The following is a 15,942-nucleotide window of genomic DNA, read 5'->3' on the forward strand; positions in this document are numbered from 1 at the left end:
ATAGCAAACATAGATTCAGGGTGAGCGTGTAATTTTGCAAAAATGAAATCAAGATGGCCATAGCTTGCTGGGATTGGGAAAACCCTCACTTTTTTTTGTGTGACCTATTTCTGTGGTAGACCTTAAGATTGCGCTCTTATGATCAGTGGAAAGGAAAAAAGTAAGTTCAAAGATGTAAAATAAATGATAAACATAACCAAACAGATGCCAAATTAACAGGGATATTGAGTATTTGTTTCGTGATTCACTGACCATTTACACAAACGAACTAGATTTTTTTTTCACAAACAAACCAAAGGGGGATAATAGCAGAATTTCTTGTAATCTTTGCATTTGCGCGGGGCCCCTGGGAGGCCCGTGGCCCTGTGGGCCCTGCCCTAAATCCGGCCCTGGCAGCGAGAATAGTCAAATTTGGCACAGAGCTTCATATTTTACACAGAGACACGTACTACTTTATGTGCCAGCCGATGGCCGCAGTGTTAGGAAATATAGTCTCGCACTAAATTTAATTACCTCTGCCACCTAAGATGGAAGGAGGTTATGTTTTCACCCCTCTCTGTTTGTGTGCAGGATATCTCAAAACATTGTGGATGGATTCAGATGAAACTTGGTGGACACGTTGGGCGTGTGACGACAGATTGATTTGATTTTGGTGAATATCTGAATCCACATCCGGATACGAGAATTAAAAAATTTTTTTTTAAGTGACTTCACCATTGAAGATGGGCCCAAAAATGATATATAGCACTATATTTAAAAAATTTATTGGGCCCGATATGTTCTTCTGGATCAGGCATTGTGTGGTGGAGATATGCGCTCTACCGAGTGCCCTTCTAGTTTTATATGCTTTCTTATGAGCTCCACATTGAACTTGTCTGAGACATTCACAATATGAAGCCATGTGACAAATTTGACGATTCTGGCGTCCCTCATTGTCCAGTTATTTTGCCGACAAACGCGCAGATGATATAATTGCAATAATTAGACTTTTGACGTACATCCACAGGTATCATCCATATACCCTATTATGTCACATACATTACCATTATCTGTAGCTTCATTGATTACACTGGACAACAAAAACAACTTTCCATCTGCTACTGAAATAAATGTAGGTGTCCTTTATTAATTTGATTATACTGATTCCAAATCTGAAGTGAGAATTGACTCAGCACTTCAGGGTTTTTAGTGACAGAAAAATGACATTTTTCAGGCATTTTTTATTTTAAAAAATCAAGCACAATTGCACGTTATAAATACATTGCACAATATAAACACATTGTATTATGTGCAGGAACTGTTAACTATAAACTGAAGCACATTCAACAAAGTAAACACATTGTATAAACTATAAAGTACTGGAATGTAAGTACTGTGTTGTTGAACCAATCTTCATGGAATCGCTCAAAAAAAAAAATGGTTGTTGTTAATGGGGAAAAATAAAATTAGGCAGTGTAAAGATACCAGCTTAGCTATACACTCAGAGCGAGGAGGGGAGAGTGTTGATGGGATATTCATCACAGCCTTTTTAGATGCTGAATAACGTAGAGAGATAGAGATAGAGATAGAGATAGAGATAGAGATAGACACAGAGATCCCCCTCCATAACTCCAATACCATAAAACCTAGCAGCCTGAAACATTGCATGCGTCCTAAAAAATCTCCAAGGAAGCGCAAGAGTGAAAATTGGGTGTTTGGGTTAATTAAAACACACATTTTGAAGATAATTAATGGCCTTATTTAATAATATCCTTCATCAGGCGATCCTCAGTCACCTCGCTGTCTGGGGTCTTAAGGTGTTTCCTGGGTAACGTCGCTGTGGTCTGAAGCCACCATGATTTTTGGCCTACTCAACCTTACCTTGACTTGGAACAGGCCGCAACTTGGAACAAGCTGTTCATCAAAGCTATGAATCTCTGCATACATTGCAATGCTTATAAATACCCAGAGACGTCAGGGTTCGTTGATTTATTTCATTTCCGCATATGCAATCGCCATGAGTATCTCTTAAACTAAGAAGAATTATAAAATTTAAGCTCCAGAATCGAACTTGCAAGCAGTTCCGACTCCGAGAAAAGTGTTCAGTTGTCCATTTCGGACATATATGACATTTCGGATGCCTCCGGGAGGTGTATTTTGAACACGAAGGTTTGGGAAGCCGTTTCTTTTGACCGTTTCGTTGGAGTGCTTGCTTAAATGCTTAAGCCACTTGGCAAGTGCTCTCCAAGCTGCTTGGTTGTTTGTTTTGGGAAAAAAGTACATGTGCTTTCAATCTCACATCGATTAGACATACGTTTCCACCGTTCTTGGGTCCCGCGGTAACACGCGGTGGGTGCCTCGGGAGTTGTCTCATCCACTGAAAATGTGCAATTTTATTTTTACAGGACATCACTTTGTTTAACCTTTTTGTGTGATCTCCATTTGTAATACACCTCTCACTTTGACATTGATACATATTAAGAAAACAATAAGGTCCATCTGACTAGGTGTTCGCCATGTTTGTTCTCACTGTGAATGCATTGAGTATAGATCGACATTTTGTGTTCTGGAGCAAATACATTTTTTAATTGAATTTCACTAATTACCCACTTTAAATCCTCTTTCAAAGAACACTGTTTCAAGGAAAATTTTTGTGTCTGTCGTTTTTATTTACTTTATGTGTGTGTACTTTTCCACGTGTGTGTTTATAAAGTGTATTACTCCAATGGCACTTGGCACCGGTGTTTGTGTGTTATTTATTGGTCGTTGGTTGTTATCTCCATATAGGTGTTTCAGAAAGTGGAATGGAGCCCTCCCGGTGTGTGTGTGCGTGTGTGCGTGTGTGTGTGTGTGTGTGTGTGCGTGTGTGTGCGTGTGTGTGTGTGTGTGTGTGTGTGCGTGTGTGTGTGTGTGTGTGTGTGTGTGTGTGTGTGTGTGTGTGTGTGTGTGTGTGTGTGTGTGTGTGTGTGTCGTTGATTGGTATCTTCATATGCAAGTTTCAGAATGTGGAATGGAGGTCTCCCATTCAGTATACACCTTTTTTTTCGGTAAGGGGTCACGATTCATGGACCAAGCTGTGAAATTTTCTGTTCTCAAAGTTTTGTGCCGAGGGCTCTCTTCAAGATCGTCACTGAGCCCCGGACAGCTTCCAACTGTAGTTCGTTTGTAATAATATTCCCAGGGATGGTTTTTAATATCTCTGTGAGGTTCTTCATAATCATTCCCGTAGCTCCAACTCTCACTGGTACAACTTTGACATTCTTCAGCTTCCAGGATCTTTTCACTTCATTCTTGAGGTCTTGGTATTTGGTCATTTTCTTGATTTCTGCATTGTTTAGTCCAAAATCACTGGTATTAACACTTCACATAGCAATGCCTTCATCTCTCTTTTTTTGTTCCTAAGTATGATATCTGGTCGCAACGCTTTGTTTTCGATGTTCACGCTCCATTGGGATCATGAGGTCATACTAACATATTTTCAGTCCATGCTTTTGGTTAACGTTCCCAAAAATTTCCCAGAACGAGGAATCAAAGTTTTTGCAGATGTGCCTGTGGTTAATATTACAAACTCTGTTGTGTCATCGTGTGCGCAGCTATTCTGACATGAGATTTTTTTTATTTATTTGTGTTCAGTCATTAAGCAAAACGTATCACTCTCTTTGCTAATGCTACCTCCACCCCTCACCGATCTCTTTTTTTTCTCTCTCTCTCTCATCTCTCTTTCTCCCATTTTTTCTCTCCCTGGATAAACCATCCAAATTGTCCAAGGCCAAGACAATGACAAAACAGACGGATCTTTACATTGATGTTGATGTTGATGATGTGATAGATCAGTTTTGGGACAAGAAGAATGGAGAAATTCTGCCCAAATCACCATCAGTGCAGGCTGTTGTGCAAGCAGCAATACCGGCTGTTAATCAGGCAGTCAAAGATGCTTGTGTATCAAGAGATGAAGTGAGTCCTCATCTTCACAGATCACAATTCAAGTAGGATGAACTTGAACTATATATGAGGAGAGAGAACCTGAGAATCACTGGTCTCACAGAGTCAGAGTTGGAGAATGAGGAGGGTTTGATGGAGAAAGTTTTGAAGGTAGCGACAGATGCAGAAGTACAGCTTTCTCTTGCTGATATTTCAACTTGCCATCATCTTGGCCCACCTCCCAGAGCAAATCAAGCCACTGCACCAAAACCACGATAAACAATTGTACGTTTTTCCACCAGAACAAAGAGAAATGAACTCTGATAATAGATTCAGGTTGAATGGGAAGAAGGCATCACGAGGAGTCTTCATCAACGAGGATCTTACTTCCATGAGATATGCCATCTTGAGGGCAGCTAAGAAGGTCCCTTCAGTGAAAGGCGTCAGCACCAGGAATGAAAATATTACTTGCAAAATGACTGATGACTCCTACAAAATGCTGAATACTCCTGATGACTTGCTTGATGAGCTTGCCTGATGACTTGATATTGAGGATGTGGAATATGAGGACTTCGACTTCATCTCGTGTGATGGTTTTATAAAGTCTTATCTGTGCACCATGGTTAAATTTATAGAAAATGATTCAAAATGGTAATGATAATCGTTTGAATGTCAAGTTTTTTTTCAATTAACGTATTTTCCGGTGTATAAACCGCAGCCGTGTAATTAACCGCACCCCTATTTGGTCACCCTCAAACTAAAAAAACAAACAAACAAAAAAACTTTTCCACTGTATTAACTACACTCATGTTTTTCATCCTCAAAATAAATGAACAAATAGATCACTTTATTTTCTGATCTTGATCTAAATACGTTTCTACATTAACTTTGTATGGAACAAAGTGACGGAGATATCAACATGCTGACTCCCATGTCCACTTAATTTCACCTAACAGTCTTATCATTTTCAAGAAGTTGAAAAGAGAGGAGAGGATACCAAGAAGTTTTTATTTTTCTTTATTATTTTTTAATATTATAAAGAGGATTTTTTTTCGTTCCAAGAAAAAGGAAGAAAAGGGATTCATACTGGTATCACAGATATTTCTTGGTGATTTGTGGCTCTGAAAAGGGCTGTTTGGGTTTGATGAAGCTTTTCAGCTTAACTAGAGAGGAAATCCTTATCAATGCTTTCTTTGTCGAAGACGGCACATAACTCCTTGTCTGAATCAGGGTGGAGCAAGTCCATGTCGCTGTCACTGTCATTTTCAGCCTTCTCCTCCCAAAGTATGTCGTCCTCTGTGCCATCCATGTTGATAGAGATGCAGAATTTCAGAAATGCTCGGTTGATGATGTCCGATGGTATCTCTGACCACACCTTGATGATCTAGCTGCAGATCATTGGAAGGTCTACCTTTCTCATCCTCCCGATGAATGCCGGCATTCTCCCAGTCAACATAATGCTCAGGCAACGTATTTCCACAAGGTCTTGAGACCAATCTTGAAAGTTGGGAGTTATCTTGAAAGTTCAACAAAGATGCATGTGGTGATTGCTCCTCAGAATCCGGGGAGAATATCCCGGCAGGAAACATGTCACAATGTTGATTTTTCTACTGATAAAAATACCAAGTCCGGGAAATCGGAAAGTTCGTCTGTGGTGATTCCACCGAGATACAGCTAATGTTCCTCAAAATCTGGGGCGAATACAAAGGCCTGCAAAGTAAGAAAGTTCAACTGGTCGACGTAAGTAATCCACGGGAAGCAAGTTAGGAACGGCTGATATAAACGAGGGAAAACAAAGAGAACCAGGAGAACTAAAGTAAGCCAAAAGAACCGAGCAGCACTCGTAACTTCTTCATGCTTCACTGTCCCACGTGTCTCCTCACTCTCATGAGATTCTTCTTTTTCCTTTTAAATCTATTTCTTGCCCTCATATAGAAAAGTACTCAGGGTTGATTGATTGTTCCTAGTTTTAAACTATGCTCTGCTATCCAGCATTTCCTAGCATAGCATCAGCATGATACATGTAAAAAGATAGTCACCACTACAAGTCCCTCGTCTATCCACCCCTTCTGCTGCGCACGACCAATGACGCCGGCTGGAAACTTGTCTTTGGGCAGTGTCTTCCTCTTGAACACGATATACGAGGGAAGCTTGCCATTCAAGCATATTGGAGGTGGGTGCTCCGTTATTGGACTCGAGGTATTGTGAATAATTCTTCTTTTGTGTTTAATAGCGATTTCAGAGTCACGAGGCTCTATATATGCCACACACCTAAACTCCGGGTGTCTCAGTTTTTTCTATTTCATTAATTTACGCACACGGTTAATAAAATGCTGTACAAACTCTTAACCAAAACCAATTTTCAAAATTTAAATGGTGGAATTGAGCTTAACAGTAGTTCTGACTGCTACAGAAGTATTCATCTGGAATATAATTGAAATTCAGCATGGGTCGTTTTTAAGACCAATTCTTTTCTGTGCCCATGTACCGCACCCCCAACTTTTACCTTTTTCTGATTAAAAAACTGTGGTTTATACACTGGAAAATACGGTATGTCCTAATACTTTTGATTTAGTTTTAAATTAAGTACATAAGAATACATTTAATGTTTCCCATATTATATAAGATCATTAAATAAAAATATTGAGGGTCTTGTATTATTGTAGGAACGTATAGAAACAGACTTTCACATCATTGGTGTATCAGAAGTATGGCAAGTCTCGTTATCAAATATGTTAGGGCTAAAAGGTTACTCATTGGAATTATATTGCCATAATGCTGCAAGGTGAGGAGGAGCTTATATTCACTCATCAATTAAATATATGGTTTTAAAAGGTGATGTTATGCATGCAGAATCGATTTGGCTCCAGACAGAAATTGGCAAATGAAAGGTTATTATCGGAGTTGTACATAGGAAACCAAATACAGATATTGTTAAGTTTCAAAATAGTTTGCTTTGTACACGATAAAATATGAATGTCGATAAAACACCGTGTATTTTGATGGGTGATTTTTACATCAATATTCATAATTTAGTATATTATGCAGAATTATTTCTTACATCACCACAATGCAAAGGGATGGAACAGTTAATACAGACATGCACGAGAATCACTGACTCTTCGGCCTCATTAATTGATCATATTTATACTAATTTATCTTTCTGTTTACCTGTGGGGCCCATTTTTTACAGATATATCTGATCATTTCCCAACCTTTGCCATTTTTGAGAATAGATTAGTAGAAAAATGTTAATAAAGAGTAAGCTACAGATCTTACAAGCATTATGATAAGGAGGCCCCTTGTCAAGATCTTTCTGTTAAAACCTGGCAAGGAGCAACGGAATGTATTGATGTCGATAAAGCGTATCTTTTTTTCTTAGTCTTTTAAAAACATTTGTGACAGACATGCACCAATCATGCTGAGATGTATTCATCGGAAGAAGAATAAAAAGCCATGGATTACAAAAGCTATTAAAAATTCAATCAAGACCAAGAATAAGTTGTATTCCAAATTCATAGAATCAAACCATGATGAGGAATATTTGGATAGACATAAGAGGTATAGAAATACTTTTACAACTGTTTTAAGGAATGCAAAGAGAGTGTACAACAGTTGGTTATTTAGGACTCATAGAAATGACACTGGTCAGACAAGAAGAACTATTAATGATCTGCTTCGCAATGAAAATCGGAGATATAAAGCGACTTATGTTGAGAGGCTATGTGTGGAAAGAGGTGGAAGGGAGGAAGTATTTACATCTACTACAGAAATAGGGGAAGTCTTTAATGACTTCATTATAAATGTTGGTCTTAATTTCGTGCAAAAAAGTCCCTGATACTTCTGTAAATGATAATTTTAGTAAATATCTTTGTGATTAATTTGGATGCTCATTATTATGGAAACCCAATATAGAATGTGAGGTTGAGGACAAACTCACATCTATGAGAGAAGATAAAGCATGTGGCTTCAATCTTATGCCAGCCAAATTGATAAAAGATGCAGTACATTTCATTGTAAAGCTGCTAACATTGTTTTTTGTATACACGGTCGACGCTCGTATAAGAGCTCACAAACTTTGTACAGCAAGGGGAGCAGGAGACAAGAGGGGTGGGAGAGGGAAGGAAAAAACAGTGGGGAACAGACATGAGGAGATCAGTGGAAGGGAGAGGGATGGGGGCAGGGTACACAGGGTAATCAAGATGGACACTTCAGGGTCTTTCAGGTCCTTACATGACGGGCACTTTCAGGAAGGGAAGCAGGGAATTTCAAGGATGTGGGTTTGAGGTTGATTAGCGGGGGTAGAAAAGATTGTGGTTTTGCATGGGGAAAAGCAGAGGAAGAGCAGAAGATATTTTCAGGGAAATTGGTCAAAAATCAGAACCAGAAGAGATGGAGTGCCATTGGTTGAGATCTGGGTCGGGAAGTTGACAGATTGAGTCAGTCCCAATGAGTCACAGAAATCTTTTGCTGAAGTGTCATCGCAGGTGAGAGAGGTACCCACACCCAGCCAACTAGTATGATGGTGGTGGTGGTCATATAGCAGCTAAGCTGCCAGGGTAGCTATCATTTCTTGAAGCGCGACTGTGTCGCTGATGCACTGCCCCTCTACCAGTACACACACTGGAACTGGTACTCGTTTCGCCGACCTCGGAAGGATGACAGGCTAAGTCAACTCCCTGGTGTATTAATTCAGCGGCCGACGGGGCTTGAACTCAGGACCCTAGGATCCCAAGCCGCCACCCTAACCACTGAGCCAACACCAGGCTAACTGGTATGATGACAGTTGAAGTCACCACATATGAGGAAGAGAGAGTTGGGATGAGTGGATAGATGTTAGTCCATGTTTTCAGAGAGCGAGATGTAAATGGAGTCATTACTGTTTGGTGGATGGTGCAACACATTATAAGCATGAGGTGGGAGTGGAGGGGAAGCCACAGCCAGAGGTATTCCTGGGGGTGTAGGGGAGAGAGTGCAGTGCATAGTAAGTGAGGAATAGAGTCTTTGATGAACAGAGCAACTCTGCCGGCAGAACGAGGCTCAGGTCTGTCATACCGAAAGATGGAGTAACCAGGGAGAGATACTAGGGAGTCAGAGACGACTTGAAAGAGGAAAGTTTCTCTAAAGCAGATTATGTCTGGTTTGTCATGGCAATCTGTATGGAAAGATCTGTCAGGTTTGAGTGAAGGCCCAAGATGCTTGAGGTCCACACTGTTAAGGAAGAGAGAGGGGAGGAGATTTTGGGAGCAGGGGAGTGGATGGGGGGGGGGTAATATGAGCGAGGAGGGGGGGGGAGGTAAGGAGAGTTATGAAAGAGTGTGGGGGATTGCATAAGATCTTGGGGAGAGAGCTGGATGAGGATGAGAAAAGGCTCGGTGGTAATGGGTTGATGAAGAGAGAGGGAGGGAGAAGGAGGCACCTTTGTGGATGTTGGGGGAGGCAACTTTGGGAAGGAGGAGCAAGGGGGAAGATTGGAGGAAGAAGAGTGAGACGGGAGAGTTGAGGGAGAATGGTGTGGGGGAGAGGTGAGGGGGAGTTTTTGAGAAAGCTGAGGGGGAAGAGTGTGAAGATTGCTTTATGAGGGAGGGTTGAGAGAGAGGGGAGCCAATGAGAGCCGAGGTGCAGGAGGGCAATGGGAGAGGTGGGGAGAGGGGAAGAATGAGACTTTGTAGAGGTATGGTGAAGAAGAAGGGAGTGGGTAGGGGGAGGTACAAGATTTGAGGGGTTGTGAAGAAGGGGAGATGTGCTGAGAGGAGGGAATGGAGTGGGTAGGGGGAGTAGAGGCATGGTGGTCGAGGCATGGTGAATACGTGTGAGAGGTGGTGGAGACTTGGTTGAGGTATGGTGAACAAGAAGGGAGAGGGTGGGGGGGGGTACAATATTTGACGGGTTGGGAAGAAGGGGAGGTGTGCTGAGAGAAAGAAATGAGCATGATTTTGGTGATGAGGAGTGTGCTGATTGAGAGAGTGAGATATCTGTGAGGTTAGAATGGAGCCCACATATGTCAGAACACCACACACTTTGGGATAACAGAAAAGTTGATACTGAAGCAGAAGACAGTGAAGAGGTGCCCAGAGTAGAGGTATGATGAGGGTCAAGATGGGAGGGGTAACAGGGGGATAACAGGTGATGGGTTTGGAGGAGGTAGATTTAAGTAGGTGGTGTTAATTGGTGCTGAAGTAGGGGAAAAAAGGACGATTGATGGAACATGAACATGCATTGCAAAGTGGGATTAAAATTTTTGGTCAGTCAGAGATGTGATTAAAGACGTTACGTTGGGATACAATAAAGGAGAATTAAGAGAATGGAGAAAAGAAACGTAACAGTGGAACGTTTCAGACATGGGATGAAGGAAAGGTCGAATTGAAAACAGCCTTTTGAAGAAGAAAAAGAGTGGTGAATTATGATACAATACTGAGAACCACACGTGTGAAAGAGGAAGTTGTAACATTTTAAGAGACCGTTTTTGTATTTTTTATTTTTTGATAAAGATTACATAATATTAGGTAAAGGAAAGATTGAAGAAAAATCGTGTCGGTGTTGGTGAATTTGTATCAACAAACACAGAAGGAAGCTGGTCGTTTGATGAAAGTTACAGGAAGAAGAAGAGGGGGTAGGGAAATGTGGTTTCAGGAGGTGTAATGTGAGAGGTTAAAAGAATAAAGACATTTTTTAATTTTTTTTAGATTAGGAAAAGGAAAAGTTGAAGAAAAAATTTAGAAGGTGTATGCTGAATGTGGGTTGGCAAAAGTTGTCGATGGTAGATTGGCAGAAGGAGGAAAGAAAAGTTGGTACATGAAGTCATGTGGACAAATGGGGTACAACGTGAGGTAAGAGGTATTTTTTTGGTATTTTTTTGGTATTTTTTTGTATTTTAAAACATGAAACATAGGGTATAGTTGAGAGTGATAGAAGAAAGGTGGAGGGAAAAAGTGAAGAAAATAAAAGCTGATGGTAATAAGGAGAAAATACAATAAACACGATCGTGCACACAAACGGGAAGAAGAGTAGGCCTCAAGGACACCCAATATGAAAATACGATGAAAACTCCACAATTAGCACAAATTTTAACAACATCGAACTGGAAACGCACAGTAAACACAAAGATAACAAAATAACAGTAAAAACGTGACAAAAACTACCAGAAAACTTATCTTTGAGAAAGTTGGCAGAGACCCTGAAGAAGAACGGCCACCACTGCTCAAGAACTGGAACCGAAAAACCAACATTTATTTTTAATCATTTTCTCTTGACAGGAAAATATCCAGAAATTATTTTCTTCACCGTGCAATCAATGAAAATAGCTAAATTAACACCAATTTTTCGGAAATGACAAAAATACAATCCAGGTAATTATCAACCAATATCTGTGTTATCCATTTTAGCCAAGGTGTTTGAAAAATTGGTAAATGAAAGAATACTTTTTTTTATGAAATGAATCACATATTTCATAAACACCAGTTTGATTTTCGTTAAAAATACAATACTAAATTATCCTTAATCAATTTAGCAAATGATATGTTAAAATATTTGGATGATGGACTCTTGGAGTGTTTGTAGACTTTCAAAAAGCATTTGATACAAATGATCATGATATTTTACGTGGTAAATTGGCAAATGATGTTATATGAGGATTACCTTTACAGTGGTTTAGAAATTATATATTAAATCAAACTCAATTTGTAAATTATGGTGGAAAAAATTCCTTTTAGATGCCAACATTTTGCGGTGTTCCACAAAATCTTGGGACCAACTTTGTTTCTTGTTTATATTAATGATTTGCCAAATGCCACTGATTATTTTAATTTTAGAATTTTTGCAGGTGATTCAAATTTATTTTATACTTTTTCCAAAGTGCAAAACTATAGTAGGCATGAGAGAAGTAAGTACACATATGGAAATGGTTACAAGTCAGTGTAATGTAAATAAACTTACGATTAATTTATTGAAGACAAATTATATGCTCGTTAGAGGACGACAACAAACCATCACAGTACAAGGAGGCCTCATTGTAGAAACCACAATAAGCGAGGCTGGTGATGTATCATTTGTTGGTTTGATTATAGATAAGCACTTCACTTGGTAAAATCATGTTGAGAAGGTTAATAAATGTATCCAGCAAAAAGTTGGCATTTTATATAGATTGCGAAAATTTGTCCCAAGACATATTTTGATTTTAATTTGTAAGGCATTTATACAGTCACATATGACATATGGAATCGAAGTGTGGGGTAGCACCTATGAAATGAATTTGAAGTGTATCATGTTAACTCAGAAGATAGCTTTGCACACAATTACATTTAGTACAATTATGTCATGGTCTAGGCCTTTGTTGAAAGAATTTAATTTCTTGAATATTTTTCAATTGCATAGACTGTCTGTTTGTAGCTTTGTGGATGATTTGATAAATAAACTTCCACACTCATTTGTTCAATATTTTTCTTTAATACAATATTTTGGTAATTTTACCAGTAGGGGGTTGCTGGCGGACCTTGAGCACCCTGCGGAAATATGGGGGGGGGGGGGCGGTCATATAATATCATACAAGACAAAAGGAAAGTGAAAAACTGTGTACCAAAATGTCACACATCTCTTGGGAAATTTTCTATATGATACACAGGTACTAATTTTGGGAATGAATTAACCGTTAGATATGAGAAAGAAAACTTTGTGACACTGCTTCTGTAAAACTCTTACAGAGTACCTGAGGAGAGAATAACTGTATGTCATATTAAACTGATTATTCAAGATTAAGTTGTATTTTACAATGTACTTAAAGATGCGTTTTATGTAACAGGTAGTTATTTGTTCAATATTTAAGGCTAATACAATATATTTGTATGAGTACATGATAATCACTTATTTTTACCAAAAATTAAAAAGTTTAAATGTTAAGGTACCAGACCCGATTCACATTTTATGCTATTTTCTGGTTCCCATTATCCAATCATTTTTTTTTTGTTGTGACATGGCATTGTAGACAGTGTTGTTGATTTTGATGTTGAGATCAAAAATGGTCAAGTTCTAAGGTATTTAACGACCACTTTTGAAGGCGTGATTTTGTCAATGAAGATGAATACGAAAAGAAATTCCAAACTATATTCCCCATGGCTCGTCAATCATATGTATGAAGTTTTGCATCGATCTGTTAAGCAGTTCTGGAGAATATTTTTACATTTTTATTTTCAATCCAGTATGGCCACCAGACCACGTAACCAATGATGCCTTAAATTTAATTATTCACTCACGTCAGGTCACAGATCGGACATATGAAGTTTCAGATTTTTTGGATGCTTTTGATTCAACCAATTATGGCTGGAATACCACTTCACCAATGATGTCATTGATGTCACCCTAAATACTCCATGGGGAATTTATGACATTGGCCAAGTTTCAATTTTTTTCATTGAGCGGTTTGGGAGATGTCCAATTTTTTTATCCTTTAATCCAATATAGCTGCCATATCACATGCCCTATGATGTCAGAGTTAATCAATGAAATATTCTCCATGGGAAGTCCCCCCCCTATGTTTAACATTTTGCATCGATCGGACAAGTAGTTGCAGAGAAATATTTTTTAAGTCAAAATATATGGACGTGGACACAAAGACAGACAGACAGGCACATAGCGGTCTACATATGCAATTATGATGTCATAACGAAGGCACCTATGATGTTATAACGAAGGCACCTATGATGTCATAAAGATCACATGTATTCCCCATGAGGAGTGCTTGCCCTGTGCCAAGTTTCAATTTTTTCCTCGGTGCGATTTCAGCGATATAGAAGTCCAAAGTTTTTTTCTGTTTTTTCCAACATGGCTGCCACACCATGTGACCTATGATGTCATAGTTATGATTAAAATTTTCCACATGAGTAGTCCCACCTATTGTGAAAATTTCCTTTCAATCCAACAAGCGGTAGCAGAGAAAAACACCAAAGTTCTGTGCAGACTGACAGACAAACAAACAAACAAAAACCCAAGCGCAATGCCCTCTCCTTCGGTGAGGGTAACTAGTCACCTTAGCAGTGGAGCACATGCTGACAAAGGCCAGGTAGCTGAACTGTGTGTACATGTAAGATACTCCCTTGGGTAATCTGGCTCTTACAAAAACGATTGAGAACTGGGTACTGCAACAAGGCTAAATATCTCCCTATAGGAGGGATCAGTGAGCAGCATTTGCTGTGACACTCTGCCTAAGCCAGAGAAAATATACATGCATGTTCATGAAAACGGAAAAGGTCTGGTGTTTGGCATAGACTGTGCTTGGGTGAGTGTGTGTTTCTGAATCTCTGCACCTGTGAAATGTATTTTTGTTTTTTATTTTATTTCTTCTTTACAAGATCGAGGCTCATGGAAGAGTAAGGTGATGGAGGGGAAAAAGGCAAAGAATTGACAGTGCGACAGCCTGGCCACATTTGGACACAATAAGCAAGGGAATGAAGAAACAGGAAAAGGTGAACGAGAGGAGCAAGGAAACAAACTGTAAGTTGGAGGGTTAGATTCCATTTGGTTGGTTCATGGGGATAAGAATGATTTTGGGCAAGGATGGGGGATGGCATGAGATGGAGATGTATCACTTGTTTGAAGCCTTTCAAGGAAGAGTGAGACAGAACAACTTCAGGAAGGCCTTTTCTCAAATGCATGCAATTCATCATTCTGTTCGTATCATAAAACTAGAAAAAGTGCATTTTGAAACCATGACTGGGTGTATAATTTACTGTTTTGTTTTTGCGGTGCAGAAACTACCAAACAAAATGACCTCACATCGAGATTTGTAAAGTTATGGGTTTGCCGGAACCACTCAGGGGTTCGCTAGCAAGATACCACTTGATGGTTCACGAGGTTTCGGAAGCCTGAAACTATGGAGGGTGCCATAATATACTATATATAACTATATTTTATCATATCTAAAATATATGGAGGAAGTGAAAGAGTTTTGAAAAGTCCTATATTTTTGTAAATACAGTTCGGCATGCTTATAAACAAAAGCCTTGTGTTGGCTGAATGGTTAAGGTGGCTGGCATAAGATCTTAGGATCTCGAGTTCATAACCCCTGTTGTGCTGTTGACAGAGCACCAGCTGGATTGACTCAGCCTGTCATACTTCTGAGGTTGGAAAAATGAGTACAGGCCTACTTGGGTAAGAAGCCAGTTCAAGTATCCTGTGTTGGAGTGGTGACGCATCCAGGACTGTCCTCCTTAGCCAGATGAAACTACCTCAGCAGACCTATGTGCCTCATGGTGTGAAACAAATGATTTTTTATTCCTCTGCTGCCGAAGTCACTGGAGGAATTATGTTTCCGGGTTGTCCCTCCGTACATACGTACGTACATACATACGTCCGTCCATGCTATTTTTCCGTTTTCTCTGCAAACGCTTATCCAATTGACACAAAATTTTCGCCATAGGTGTGACTACTCATGTAGAATGCTGTAATGATAATTCTGATATCACAGGTCACGTGGTGTGGCAGCCATATTCGAAAAAAGAAAAAACTTTGGGCTTCTGTATCTTCGAAACCACTCCATGGAAAAAAAAAATGGAACTTGGTACATGTCAAGTACTCCCTATGGGAAATAAGTATGATTTTTTGCTGATGTCATGGGTTCGTTGTTATGACGTCATAATTGCACAAGTCGAATGCTTTATCCAATCTGTGAAAATTTTTTTAGGGTAATTTAGGGCTAAATTGTATGAGGGAAAACAATTGATGTGGTCGGTCATGTGTTTTGGCAGCCATTTTTTATATTTTTTTTACATAAGAGCCTTCAAAAATCTTCTTTGCTGAAACAGCTGAACAGATTGAGGCAAAACTTTACAGGTATGATCACCTTTCCATTAAGAACAAAAAGTTATTCTCCCATGATATCATAGGTCACATGGTTTGGCAGCTATGATTTTTTTAAGAATAAACCTTTAAAAATCTTCTTCTCCAGAATGGCTTGACAGATCAAGGGGAAACTTCACACACGTTTCCCAAGCCTTGGGGATACCAGGGTGTTCACAAATAATTAATAGGTCACATTGTCTGGCAGCCATA

Source organism: Eptatretus burgeri, chromosome 3 (genome assembly GCF_056783735.1).
Source record: "Eptatretus burgeri isolate ZD-2024b chromosome 3, Ebu_testis_v1, whole genome shotgun sequence".
NCBI classification, from domain to species: domain Eukaryota; kingdom Metazoa; phylum Chordata; class Myxini; order Myxiniformes; family Myxinidae; genus Eptatretus; species Eptatretus burgeri.